General features: G+C 48.4%; 1 pseudogene; it reads left to right on the forward strand.

The window, feature by feature from the left end:
- Window positions 1–8,905: 8,905 nt before the first annotated feature.
- LOC124648815 lies at window positions 8,906–12,946 on the forward strand (annotated as a pseudogene).
- Window positions 12,947–13,531: the final 585 nt, after the last annotated feature.

Here is a 13,531-nt window from a genome sequence, read left to right on the forward strand (position 1 = left end):
TGTACAAGTTGAAAGTCACTTTGATCATTTGCTTCAGAGCGTAGAAGTTGTAAAAGTATGTTCAGCATCCATATTAATTGATCCAGTGCATGTGTATGTGATATCAAACTGGCGATCTAAAGGTCACTTCACCTGAAACTATTTAGTGCGGACTGTATGCTCAAACGTGTCCTTGGAAGGAAAGAGTAAGCAGAGGATTCAGAGTAGTAGTTGGAAGATAAACCAGTTTTTCAGAATAGCAGGTAATCGAAGGCAGATGCAAGCACAACTATTAGTTCTCACTGTACCTTTATAAATTCTTCACCTTGAATAACGGCTGCGTCAAGCCTTGGTTTCTTCTCTAAGGATTTTATGCTGGTTGAATTCTTGTGAAGCATTTTTTTTATAGTGAGTTCTTGTGAAGCTTGCTGTAGCATTCTCTAACAGCTTCTGTTGGCGGAATGGATCCGCATGCCTGGGCGACCAGGTTGAGGAGGCCCTGGAGGATGACGTCTGGTAACACCTGGAGGGCCTGGATTCCCGAGTGGCTCTGGTTCTTGTGGGCTTGGGTTTGCTGGCTTCTTCTGGTCATGGTAAGTTGGATCTTCAGTTAAGTAATGAAAAAATCTTGACATGTGACCGCTAAAATCATCAGTTCGTTCAATTTGTACACATTTAAAGAGAAAGGGCAGTTCAGTCAAGCTTAGTGGCAATGGTTTAGGGGTCAACTAAATTAAAGTGCAATGTATAACGATGATGCATACATCTACTCGTTTAACTTTCTTCCTCTGCTTCTCTGAAACTCTGACAAATGCTTCTTTTGCAGCTTCTATCTCCTTTGTTGTTGTTGCGTACACTCTGACAAATGCTTCTTTTGCAGCTTCTATCTCCTTTGTTGTTGTTGCGTACTTGCGTGCTCCAAGGTTGGTGAACATATTCACTACGACAAATGATGCACTGGTTTACGGTTCTCACTATCACCTAAGGACTCACTTGGGTGAACATTTTGGCTACGGTTCTCACTATCACCTAAGGACTCACTTGGGTGAACATTTTGGCTGTTGGGGTTCTACTTCTCTACAGTGTATAGTATATATGTTTGAGATCATTGAATGCAATCTTACATGGTACTAATGCTGTTTCAGTGACTGAATTCAACTATCACGGCGCTACTCTACTACTTATGTTTCTTTTGGTGAGCATCACAAGCCAGCATGTGTGAAATCAAACAGACTCGTAGTTCACATATTGGATGATATGCTCTGGATTTGGCACGAACGAGAGAGAGAGAGAATCGATACCAAACTCAACAATACTATCATAAGGTCCGGACGAAGCATGAGGCAGCAATCTGTAAGAGCATCTCCAGTGGCGTCCCCCAAACCGTCCCCCAAACCGCGCCGGATCGAGCGTTTGGGGACGTGTTTTGTTCGTGCCGCGTTTGGGGGACGTCGCTCCCCAGCCGCGTCCCCCAAACGCCGCCCCCAAATGAATATTTGTGCACGAAAATAAAGGTTTTCATTCAATTTTGATTATATATTACAAAGTTTGAATGAAAACGGCTAGATTTCATCTAAACCTAGACTACTGACCGCCGGCGGCGCGTTCGACGGCCCCGCCCCGTCGTCGCCTCCCCTACGCCGCAGCTCCTCCTGCGCGCGCCTCCTCTCCTTGCGTTCGGCGGTGGCCGAGACGGTGCCGCTCCCGCCGATAGTCCTCCTCCGCCCTCCCTGCCTGGGCCGCACGGAGGGAGAGCTCGACGGCGCGACGAATCTGCGCCTCTTCGCGGGCACGGGCGTCGTCCTGGAGCTTCTTCTCCGACTCGAAGGACTCGACGAGGGCGCGTTGCCGATCGGCCGTCTCGTCCGGGTGCGGGGCGTCGTCGTCGGACCAGTCGAACTCGTCGTCGTCGTCGTCCTCCACCTCGGTCTCCTCCGCCTCGGCCTCCTCCTCCATTGGCGCCTCCTCCTCCACATCCGTTGGCGCCTCCATCATCGCCGCCGCAAACGCGTCGGCCGCCGCCAACTGCTCCGCCCGCCTCCCCCATAGCGCCGTAGCGCCGACTCCCGCCGTCGACGCTCCTCCGCCGTCGCCTGCTGGCTGGAGCTCGATCGACTCACGCCGCCGGCGCTCGATCGAAGTCACGCCGTTCACGGAACGGCGCCTGCCGCTCATCGCGCCGGCGCCGGCGCTCGTCGGCCCATCGGCTGCTCCATCTCCTCCCGTGCACGGCGCCGTCGCGCCTCTTGTCCCGTCGAGGCGTCGAACGCCGCAACGGTGTCGCACTCGCTTGCTCTCGCCACGCTGCCGCCGCCGCGGCCTCCTCGAGCCGCGGAGGCGAGGGCGGAGAACGCCGCTAGATCCGCCGCCTGCTCGCGCCTCACGCCGGCGGCGGGCCTCCTCCTCGAGTGCCTCCTCGAGTGCCGCACGCCGCTGCCGGCTCGTCAATGGAGGAGACGGCGGTGGAGGAAGTGGCCATCGCCGGGCGGTTCGCCATTGCCACCGGTGATGGAGGAGACGGCCGTGGAGCGACGAGGGCCGTGTTTGTTGCCGGCGGGGTGTGGTGGCTACCATTGATGAGCCGGGAGATCTTTTATAGACGCCGGCGTCGGGAAGAAAGCGCGGGAACGGACGAGAAGAGGCGGGAAGATCGCGCGGGAACGGGCGGTGGCGTGCGAACGCCGGCGACGCGTGGAGGCTGCGCGGCGACCGACGAGACGTCTCGCCTGCCCCTCCGTCGCCATTAAGGCAAAGATGCCGGCTGCGCGCGAATAACTTCCGTCGCGAGGTAGGCGACGGTTAGGTTAAAATTAAGCGTGCCGGCCGACGCGTCGGCCCCGCGCCTCCTCGCCTCTCATTTCGTTGTGTCCGGCGTGCCCGGTGCGTCCCCGTGGGACGGGGACGGGCTCGGGGCGCCGGACACCGTATAGGGGCGCGCCGGACAAAAAGGGCTTTGGGGACGCGGCTGGAACGCTTTTTTTGTCCGGCGCGCCCCAAATCCCTTTGGGGGACGGTTTGGGGGACGCGACTGGAGATGCTCTAATATCTAGAGCCGTTGATATGTAGGAACGTAACAACACAAGCTTGAGCACACCCAAGACCTTGCAACATTGGAAATTTTGTTCCATGCAACATTGCCTTCGCCGCTGAGATGGAGCCAAGGACACAAAAGCCTATAAAGAGGAAATCTGGAAGTTATTCCAATCGACAAATTGTGGTTCCCCTGCCTTCTAATGCAAAGGGGAGAGGACCGACGAAAATCAGATCCCTAGCTCAATGGTGGTTTGGGATTAACTTTCTCATTTTCTCTTACTCTATCGAGTTCGCTTGTTAAAATATGTAGTGTGAAATTTCCTTTACAAAAACATCAAATACAATATAAAAACATGCCCGCACACACACACACACACACACACACACACACACACAAACATGATATGCATGCCCTCAACACAATTCATCTAAGGTTCATGAAGTTTAAAATTGATAAAGTCAACGCACACGTCTTGCTATTCACGGCAATATTGTTTCGCCCCACATCACTCTCCCCGTGCCATCTGTTAGTAGCGACGTCTACAAATTGCGTTAATGGTTGATCGGCCATGTGAGTAGATCGATCACTCACCACCTGCTCCCGTGATCAGTGACTAATACCACTAACGTGCATTAGTTGGGCCATCGTCTTTTAAACACGCACTCGTGCGGCTAGGGCAGCTATGACAAGCATACACCGGTAATGGACGGCCTCTAAAGCTCGTTAGAGGTTTCTGTCGGTGGTGCCTGACGCCACTCTCACAGGTGATGTGGGGCATTCGGTGGAAGTGGCCACCTAGACACCCAAAGGGTCCACCTGGACTCTGGACAAGCATACATACATTGAGGAAGTACGCCTCCATCTATCTCAGTTTACTAGACATGCACGTGTATCTAGATCGTCAAGTTAATCTATACTACGTATAACATAAATTATATAACACAAAATTATATCATTAGAAAGTATAAATCTAAAGTTTATAATAGTATATTTTTTGTAATATATTTCTTATGTTAAGTTGGTTAAATTAACGAACTAGGAATACGCGTAGAACTAATAAACTGAACGGACAGAGTTCTATGCATGTCCTCCATTAATTTGGTATATAAGCACATATCGACCTCCAATAAGCACCCCCAAAAAATATACTTTCATGGTCCCCCCCCCCCCCCCCCCCAAAAAAATGAAAGTAAGAAGTTTTTTTCCATTCCACTCCGGTCGATTTGAAAGCCTGACAGTTTGTCAACCCTCCCGTGCCCTCCAACGAAGTAGCCGTTCTGCCGCCTGTCAGTGTCAGACCTCACTCACGGGCAGCTCGAAACAACGAAACCTACCGGACCTCCGTACCGCGCGCGGTACCACCACCCCGCCGGAACAGAGCCGACGCAGACGAGACACCACCGTCCCAATTTCGAAACCAGCACCGGGACGGGATGGATCCAGCCATCCGCCGCGCCGGGAGCGCACAGGCGGCAGCGTCCCGCTCCATGGCGCACAGGGCCACGAGGCCCGGCGCAGCGAGCGCGGTCATCGGCGCGGGTCGCCCGTCGTCGTCTCGTGCCTCCACATGCGGAGGCAGTGCGTGCCGCTTTGGACGACGCGCCGCTGGATCTCGTGCGGCTCGGCTGGAGCCTGCCCCCTTCACTGCACCGTCAGCTATCCCCTTCTCGACTGAACTCGCGTCGTCGACGGTGGTACAGTGAGGAGTACTGTCGCTTTAACCCTACCCCATGCTGCACACTGGTCCTCGTCCTGTGGTACTGCCATCGTCAATGGGTGTCTGCAGTGACGCGATGAGACGAGACAAACTAGTTATTTCACTCGAGGTGGCCATACTCCACCGTACGCAATGTCTACAGTCGTGACACTTGATCACCGGAATTGCTTCACACACGATAATCTCTATACGATCTTTGTCCGATACATTCCCACAGCGGTACTTGTTATTTTTTATTTAACTAACTGTACCATAGGCCTAATCGAGTGCCCCGTCCCACGACCCAAGCCCCTGCCCAGTTCTTTTATACGGGACAAAACGGAAACTCAGAACTGATCCCAGTTCATAGACACCCGGTATGTACAGATTATATTTCAAAAAGTTCAAAAATATTGTTGAGAAATGGACTATTTTAGCACCAAAATTTGTCTTTTTTACATAGTCCACAAAACATGTCGTCTTTTTTGCTGAAACAACTTTATGATCAAGTAACATGTCAAGATATACAATGAACTTTTTCTTTGTATTTATTTGACATGTAACGAGTCCACGAAAGGCGAGCCAGCGACGGGCGAGGCCCTGTAGGTGGCGAGTCCGCAATAGTTGAGTTCGCGACGGGTGGGCTCGATGTGGCAGACGGAGTCGCATGTCGAAGGGGGCCGCGTTGTGGCGGAAGGGGTCGATGTGACGGACATGGTCGACTATCACCACGGCCTCTACCTAGCTATCATGCCCTGCATAGCCCGCCATCAACCCATCACCACCTTCCGAGGCCGCCGCCCCCATGTCCCCCGTTGCGGAACGCCACACAACCACAAAATTGCAAACCAAGTTGCACATAAATATTGTCCTTTCAACATGCGAGCAACAACGGCCAAGGGCCCGCATCTCGTCCAAGCCGACGAGACCTCGAGCATCTCCGGCCGCGTCCGTAAAGCGGCGGACACTATAGAGGTGTTCGACGCCGTCACAACGGAAGAGGCGCGGTGGCGCCGGACGGAGGAGATGGGCGAGCGGTGGCGTGCAGAGCATCTACGTCTGTACATGGAGTGGATCTCCAATACCGTCAATGGTGGGAGGCGATTGAGCAGCGGCGGTGGGAGGCGGTGGAGCATCAGCAGTGGCAGACGGCGAAGTAGCGTGAGCAGTGGGAGGCGACGCTGGCGGCAACGGAGGCGGCCTGGGGGGGCGCTGGTGGATGCGTTGACGGCGCAAATGGAGGAGGCGGAAGACGACAACGACTTCGAGTGGCCCAATGACGATGGCCGCACCCGGACGAGGCGGTGAATCAGCAACGAGCGCTCGTAGAGTCCTCCGAGTCGGAGAAGAAGCTCTAGGACGACGCCCGTGCCCGCGAAACGAGCAGATTCATCGCGCCATCGAACTCTCCCTCCATGTGGCGCATCAGGGGAGGGCAGGCGACGACGCGCTGATGGAGCAGCAGCGCCTGCTCACCACCCTACGCAGGGAGAGGTGGCGCGCGGAGCGGGAGGCTGCGGTGGAGGGGATGTGACGACGGGGCGGGGTCGTCGAACGCACCGCGGGCGACGATAGGTTAGGGTTAGATAAAATCTAGCCGTTTTCATTCAAACTTGTAATATATAATCAAATTTGAATAAAAACTTTATTTTTGTTCATTTTTATTTATTTGGGGGAGCGTTTGGGGGACGCGGCTGGGGAGCGACATCCCCCAAAATGCAGAGACGTCCAACCGTGTGAAGAAAAGGTCGCTGCTACCAAAGTTCGTACGGGTATCGGACAGATATTGTCGTGTGTATAGCAGCTCTCCTTGATCACATCCGGCGGCAGAAGTGCCGGATTGCATCTCCAGTCAAGTCACGTCTCCCAGGAAAAAATTTCTACCATACATTTTCACCTAATTAACAAGCTACTCTCGCCCTTTTATACCTGTGCATCTTCGGTGTCCTAACGCGTACCTTGGATCGATGTGGTCTGTTTTAGTCCGCGCGGATAGAGGATGTGAAAAAACCCAATCTAACGGCTAGACGCAAACGAATTGAGGGACCCATTTTCAGTCCTCGCGTGTCCACCTACATAGTCCTAGGGCTCATCTAGCAGCGATCGAATGGCTGCTTCACCTCCTATCTCACCAGTAGTGGTAGGTCCAAATCTACCCCCATCGTCAACGTAGGCCGCTTGACTCCTGCATCGACATTGATGATGGTCGTTTGGCCGTACTTTTAAAGGCAAGCGGTGGCACGCACAAGTCCCCACGTCCATCACCATTGCAATTTCCAGCTCCACTTGCTCCTCGTACCACCGGTAGTTCAAGCCTTCTCTCCCACAGTCGGCATGGACATGGTATGGATGTCCTAGCACGAAGTCACTAAGTGCGTCAAGTACAACATACTAATGCCACGAAAAGCGGCGGTGCTGAGGAGCTTCACCATCAACCTCGGTGAGGTGCCCATGCCACCGCTGCCTGTCGGCAAGGACTTTGGCCAAGAGGTCTTTCGCCGTAGGCAGAAGTATGCGATGTGGATCGACATAAAGTAGGACGCCGATAGAGGCTACTCGCCAACGCTATTTCGTGAGAAGTGAGAGGCGGCGTTGAACCATTTCGACGGCGAGCACCCACCACCGGAGAAGAACATGGTCGAGCGCAATCTATGTTATAAACGCGATAAGCAAATAATGAACATTGAAAAGGAAATCGCAGTGGAGACACAAGACTTAACATGGAAAACCCCTCCAACACACGGGCGCCCGCCAGCCAAACTTCACTATACCAGGGAGTGTTTACGGGTGTTATCTTATATTGTGATATTCCTTAGCTGACTGATAAGAGGTATATATAGACGGTAGCATCGACCTATTTCGGCCCAAGCCTCCGGTGACGAGCCCTTCTTATGAATTTAGAACACAATATAACATTCTGGTCAAGGCATGGCCGCACGTCAAGGACGTCATCGAAAATGCAACGTAGGCTTCATCCTCGATTCTAATGAGGCTACCGGCGGCCTCTAGCGTCACGGGTTCCCGACCCAGGCGACGAAGCCTCAGACAAGGAAGCACACCGTGTACTAGTTTTTCAATTTGATGAATGAATGATTTTCTTCCTCTTGTTCCTCCATATGAATGATGTGTTCCATCAATTAACAATGTTTTTCATCTCAAAATAAAGATGAAATGATAAAATGCATCATGCCAATGGGTCCGCCGCCTCGACCCAAACAGACAATAAGGAGGACATGACCCTGTTTTGTGTCTGCCGCCAAACCCACATGGATTAAAATGGACAAAATTTATGTTTCAAATGGATCTGAGTGTTGGAAGTGCCCTTACTGCACATATAAGCTTTGGTCAAAGTCAAACCTTTTCAAGTTTAACCAATTATTTGTAAAAGTGTATTATTATTTAGAAAATAAAAATAATATTATTAGCATCATGATGCAATGTACCGCACATCATATATTGATATTTTATTATAGATAGTTGGTTAAAGATTACAAACTTTAACCTTGACCAAACCTTATATACCCCTCCATTCCAACGAATAAGTCTTATAAATTCACTCGAAAATTAACATCGTATGAATTTAACCAATATTATAGATAAAAATATGAACATTTATAATGACAAATCAATGCTAGTAACTAGATTCATCATTGAATATGTTTTTACGGAGGAAGTATATTTGTTTTATGTTTCAGATGTTTATATTTTCTTCGTTACATTTGGTTAAACCTTAAAAAAATTAACTTTTAACTAAATTTATAAGCTTAATCCATCCGAACGGAGTAATAATATGGAAAGGAGGAGCCCTTTCACACGAGAAAAAAAAACAGAGAATTGAAACAGCGAAAGTAGAGGACGCCATTATTGCACACTCATCGTAGGCTCAACTCCACGAGGCCGCCATCATTAATCCCTGAGGCGTAGTAACTGTCCAATCAAAATCATATCGAGGAGGGAAAAGAGCGAAGCTGCCGAGAGCTGCACGCTCCGGTTAATTTTACCGAACCATCTCTCTCTCTCTCTCTCTGCCAGCCTTCTTGCTTCTTGGTAGGCTAGCAGCAGTAGTCGGAGCAGGAGCTAGCTGCTGCCTTCCGCGCGCGCCCACCTACGCACGCGGGCGCGAGGCGTGGAATCCAAACAATGGCCGCCGAGACCGCGGATCTGTAGGCATTGCGCGGCGCGGCGGGTGGCGCGGGATGGGATCTGGGAGCAGCAAGGCCGCCTCGGCGCCGACGGCGGCATCGTCGTCGTCTGGCGGCAGCGGCGAGGCCAAGAAGCGGAGTGGCAAGGGGAGGGGCAGGACCCTGCTGCGGCTGCCGAGCTCCTCCTGCTTCCGGGGCTTCTCGCCGGAGCGCGACGCTTCCTCTACGCTGCCGCCGCCAGGGCTTGAGGTAACGAGACCGCCGCTTTCTTTTCTCTATGCCATTGGTGAATCGGGTGTTGACCTTTAGTTCGAAATAATACTAGTAGTAGTATATTGCCTCCGCCGCCGTGGTAGATCTTGCGTTTGTTTGGTGGCTGCTCTCTGCCTCTCTCTCTCTGTCTGCCTTTGAACTTCGGTTTCGGTTCAGGAGTTTGGCTTCTCCCATTTTCCTGCCAGGATTTCTTCAGGCTTGTCCAGTCGGTGTTTTTTTGTTGGATGGGGAGATGATTGTTCAGTGTGCCTCGCTGGTGGATTCATAATTTTGTCAGTATGCGTGACTTCTGATGATTAGCCATTATCAGTGAAAAAAATGGTTATGTCCTCTTGGGCAGACATTATTTTGCAATTTTGAGAAATGCAGAATTCAAACTTGGAATATATGTTTTGGTACATGATAAGTTTTGCTTGTGTTAAATGCCAGGGATATGTAGTATTCAGAGTCAAATTCTACCCTTGTAATTGAATGGTGCATTGTTGTGTTTGCAGTCAAGCAAGGGAGGGGAGCCTGCAAGGCTGCCCTCACTCACTCGCATCGGCATATCAGATGAAGATGCTCCTGCGGTTCCTAAACCTAATCCAACTGAAGGCAGAAACGCGCCTCCATCAGGTAACAACAGAGATCAAGATGATGATGCATTGCAGGATGCCACTGCCACCAGCACTGCAGTCGGGGACAACCGATTGCCAAATCCTTCTGACAGGTCGCGCCCATGCTTCGGTGTCAACTATGGGTTGAGCAGAGCTGTCAGCTTGGGATCATCAGCGGCATGCTCCATTCTGTCATCCGGCCTCTCCACTTCAGCTAATCCTGTTGGAGGCCGTGGAGCTGTGGACAATTCTTCTGATGTGAACATCCCCCAACAAGGTGGCACATCGACTTCTGGGATCGATTCAAGTCTGGATATGCTTAGAGATAGCGTCACAACACAAGCTAGAGCGGCTCACCAGGCTAGGAGAAATTTGCTGGAATCCGAAGATGCTACTTTGAGGTATTCAAACAGAAGGATAGGTTCCCAGGAACCTTCTGAAGGAAGTGTCCGGTTTAGCCGAACACTAAGTGTTGGACGACTTCGTGACAGGGTTCTCAGGAGGACTCCATTCTCAGATGGTTTATTCACCCCTTCACTTCTTTATGATAGGCCAGTGTGGCCACCAGGAAATGGTAATGCTATGCAAGATTCGTCAATGATGCAACGGACTAACTCAGACAGAAGTTCCGATCCGCAACCACACCCTTCAGCTAACAGCGTGTACAATTCTGGCTCTGCAACTCTAAGAGAGGCCGGTAATCGAGATCTGCTTGAGCGCAGATCAGCTTTTCTTGAGAGGAGGAGGAGGATACGATCTCAGGTGGTCTTCGCTCTACAGTTAAAACTGTTTTGATCCTTTCTGACTTGCCTGCATGTATATTTATAGATTTTGCTCTCGTAGCAGGTCCGAGCTCTCCAAAGATTGGGCAGTAGGTTTGAAAATTTATCAGGACACGAGAGATCATGCATTCTATCTGGTCAGCATAGAACAGGAAACTGCAACTGCAGAACAAGTAGTCGACCAGGTAATTCTGATGAAGAAACCGGCCCAAGGGCTAGCATATCAAGAATTGTTATGCTAGCAGAAGCACTTTTGAGGTATGTGGTGCACGTATTGCTTTTTTTTTTCCTTCACTGGAGAAGGCTGCGGTCTTACATCCACATGGTTATGCCTGTCATAGGTCCTGGATGAAATCCACCAACAGTCTGCTGCTTTATCCTCAAGGCCATCGTTTCCTTCAATTGGATCTGTTCCTGCTCCAAAGGAGATTGTCGAGTGTCTTCCTGTCAAGGTGTACAGGAAGCCATTAAAGCACCAAACTGATGAGGATGCACAGTAAGTATTAGGCATATTTGGAAATTCGTTCACAAATGTTACTTAAATATTTCGACTTAAGCAGAAGCAGCTTTTGGTACATGTGTCACTGTTTTGTTACTAGTACTCTGCGATGCACTTTTGGGCATAACGCAGTATGCATGCACAAGCTGGGAAGTTTTTTTTAGATGTGCACATGATGGGAAGTTAGTATACCTGAAATGTCAATACCCATTTTCACTTCTGCATAGACATTATTGTTGCTGATAATTCTAAAGGACTGCAAGTATCCATAAGAATTCAGATTCACTGCCTTCAAACTGCAATTGCATACTTAGGTAAACCATTTGATTAGAAATTACCTGAACCATTCAATCACAAACCAAATTCTTGGACAACAATATGTTAGATTTGTATGCCCCAATCTACCATTAACGCCAAAATAGCTGTATGAATGAAAAGGTATTTATGGGCATTTGTAATTGAACTTGAAGGGCAAGGTGTCCAAATACCGTAAGCAGCATGTATATACTTATAAAAAATGTGCTTTGGATTGTTGAATTCTAGGCCTTGCGAGATCCTGAGCACAGCTGCTATTCCTTCAGTGGTGCACGTGGTTTCTGCAATTGCAGTTTAAGCTACAGGATCATTTCCAGCTGTCTAGCACTGATATATGTTATAATGTTACAACAGGGCACTGTTTGACACTGTTTTTCCATGTATTTATTTGTAAATATTATCTTTTGGGTTTTGTATTGATGTTTGTACATATCTATTGAATGAATTTAAACAACCATGTCTTTTTTTTTTACTTCTAATTTTTCCTCCACAATGTAGATGCTATATTTGCCTTGTTGAATATGAAGAGGGAGACTCTGTTCGTATACTTCCATGCAATCATGAGTTCCATTTAACATGTGTAGATAAATGGCTGAAAGAGATTCACAGGTATTGTTCATGAAACTCATCAAGGAAAAGATCAAATCAACATGCTATGATTATTTCTTTGACATGCTCTAAAGCTATTCCTTGACATGCTATCTAACATGAAAATTGACATTTTCTGGTGAAAAAGCCACATGCTTGGTGATCTGATTTTCTGTAAATGTTCATGAAACTCGTCAAGGAAAAGATTGAATCGACATGCTATGATTATTTCTTTGACTTGCTCTAAAGCTATTCCTTGACATGCTATCTAACATGAAAATTGACATTTTCTGGTGAAAAAGCCACATGCTTGGTGATCTGATTTCCCGTAAATGATTTGGAAACTTATAGAGATTTTTTTGTACAAAATACAAAATTCAGTCATAAACAAAGCACGGTTGTCTGAATTTTGTTGTTATATACAAAATACAGTATGACAGCTTGGTTTCTATATTCAATTGACCTAGGTCTTAATTGTTGGGAAATTTCTTGTCTGAATTTTGCTCTTCCTGAGCTGCTAGTAATATTTATTATTATTGTGCTAAGGTGAACCTATGTCTCCTTTTTCTAGGGTTTGTCCACTTTGTCGTGGTGATGTCTGCAAGATTTGATTCGTTGGGCATAGGGAAACTCAGCTGATTCTTTTATCTCTTAAGGATCCAGCTTCTCGCGAGAAAAATTGAGCTTCCGACATTGTTCTCTGATCCGACCTGATAGAACCTGCAGAATCTTGCAGGTATAATTTGAAATTGCTTCTTCACTCGTCTGGTCAGAACAACTCAGGATGCTCCATGTTATGCCAAATTTGCATCACAGTCATCCCCATTATAAAACTGATGAACTGTCATGTGAATTTGAGATTGTTGTACTGTACGGTGGTGGGAAGCTAGTTGATATTGGTGTCCGGCTTACGGTTTCGTGATGTTTGAAATGGCTATCCTTTTAGATGATGTGTCACAAGAAAAGTGCCAAACTGTGACAACCTTTGATATTGAAGGTTCTGATACTCGTTTATATTAGCGTATGTGCATGCGCACATGGTTCTGGCACGCGTAGAAATTATGTATGCAAGTCATGCTGTAACATATGCTTATCGTATGAGTCAAAGGATGCCGCGGTATGGTGGAACATATCTTGTTGAAGTACGGTTGTCATACTGTAAGTCTGTAACATGTAAGCCTACGAAATTGCATTAAAAAAATGACCAGCTGTGAGGCCAACGATACTCACTCATATTGTCTGGGTAAAGTTTTATAGGTTTTATATATTACAGCAGAAACTAAGCCCAATGACCCCCCGATAAGCATTACTTCTAATATATCTTTCATAATTTATAAAAAGCTTTCCAGATCCTCTAAGTGCACTGGCACACATTACATTTTAAATGATCTGCACTAAGTCAAGAGACAGACCCATGTTTGCCGAAGTGTCTAGTTTCACCATTTTAGGTGAAGAAACTGATTACGACATTGTGTGACTTTATAAACATCACAACATTATGAAATGCATAGCATCTCGAAGAAATGAAAGTTTACACACAGAAATCTGATATAGCATTGATGTGTGGGTATATCACATAAAAAACAAGAAAATTGAACTGGTCACCCTTGAAGACCTAAAAATATAT

The sequence above is a fragment of the Lolium rigidum genome, chromosome 4 (assembly GCF_022539505.1).
Source record: "Lolium rigidum isolate FL_2022 chromosome 4, APGP_CSIRO_Lrig_0.1, whole genome shotgun sequence".
In the NCBI taxonomy this organism is placed as follows: Eukaryota; Viridiplantae; Streptophyta; class Magnoliopsida; order Poales; family Poaceae; genus Lolium; species Lolium rigidum.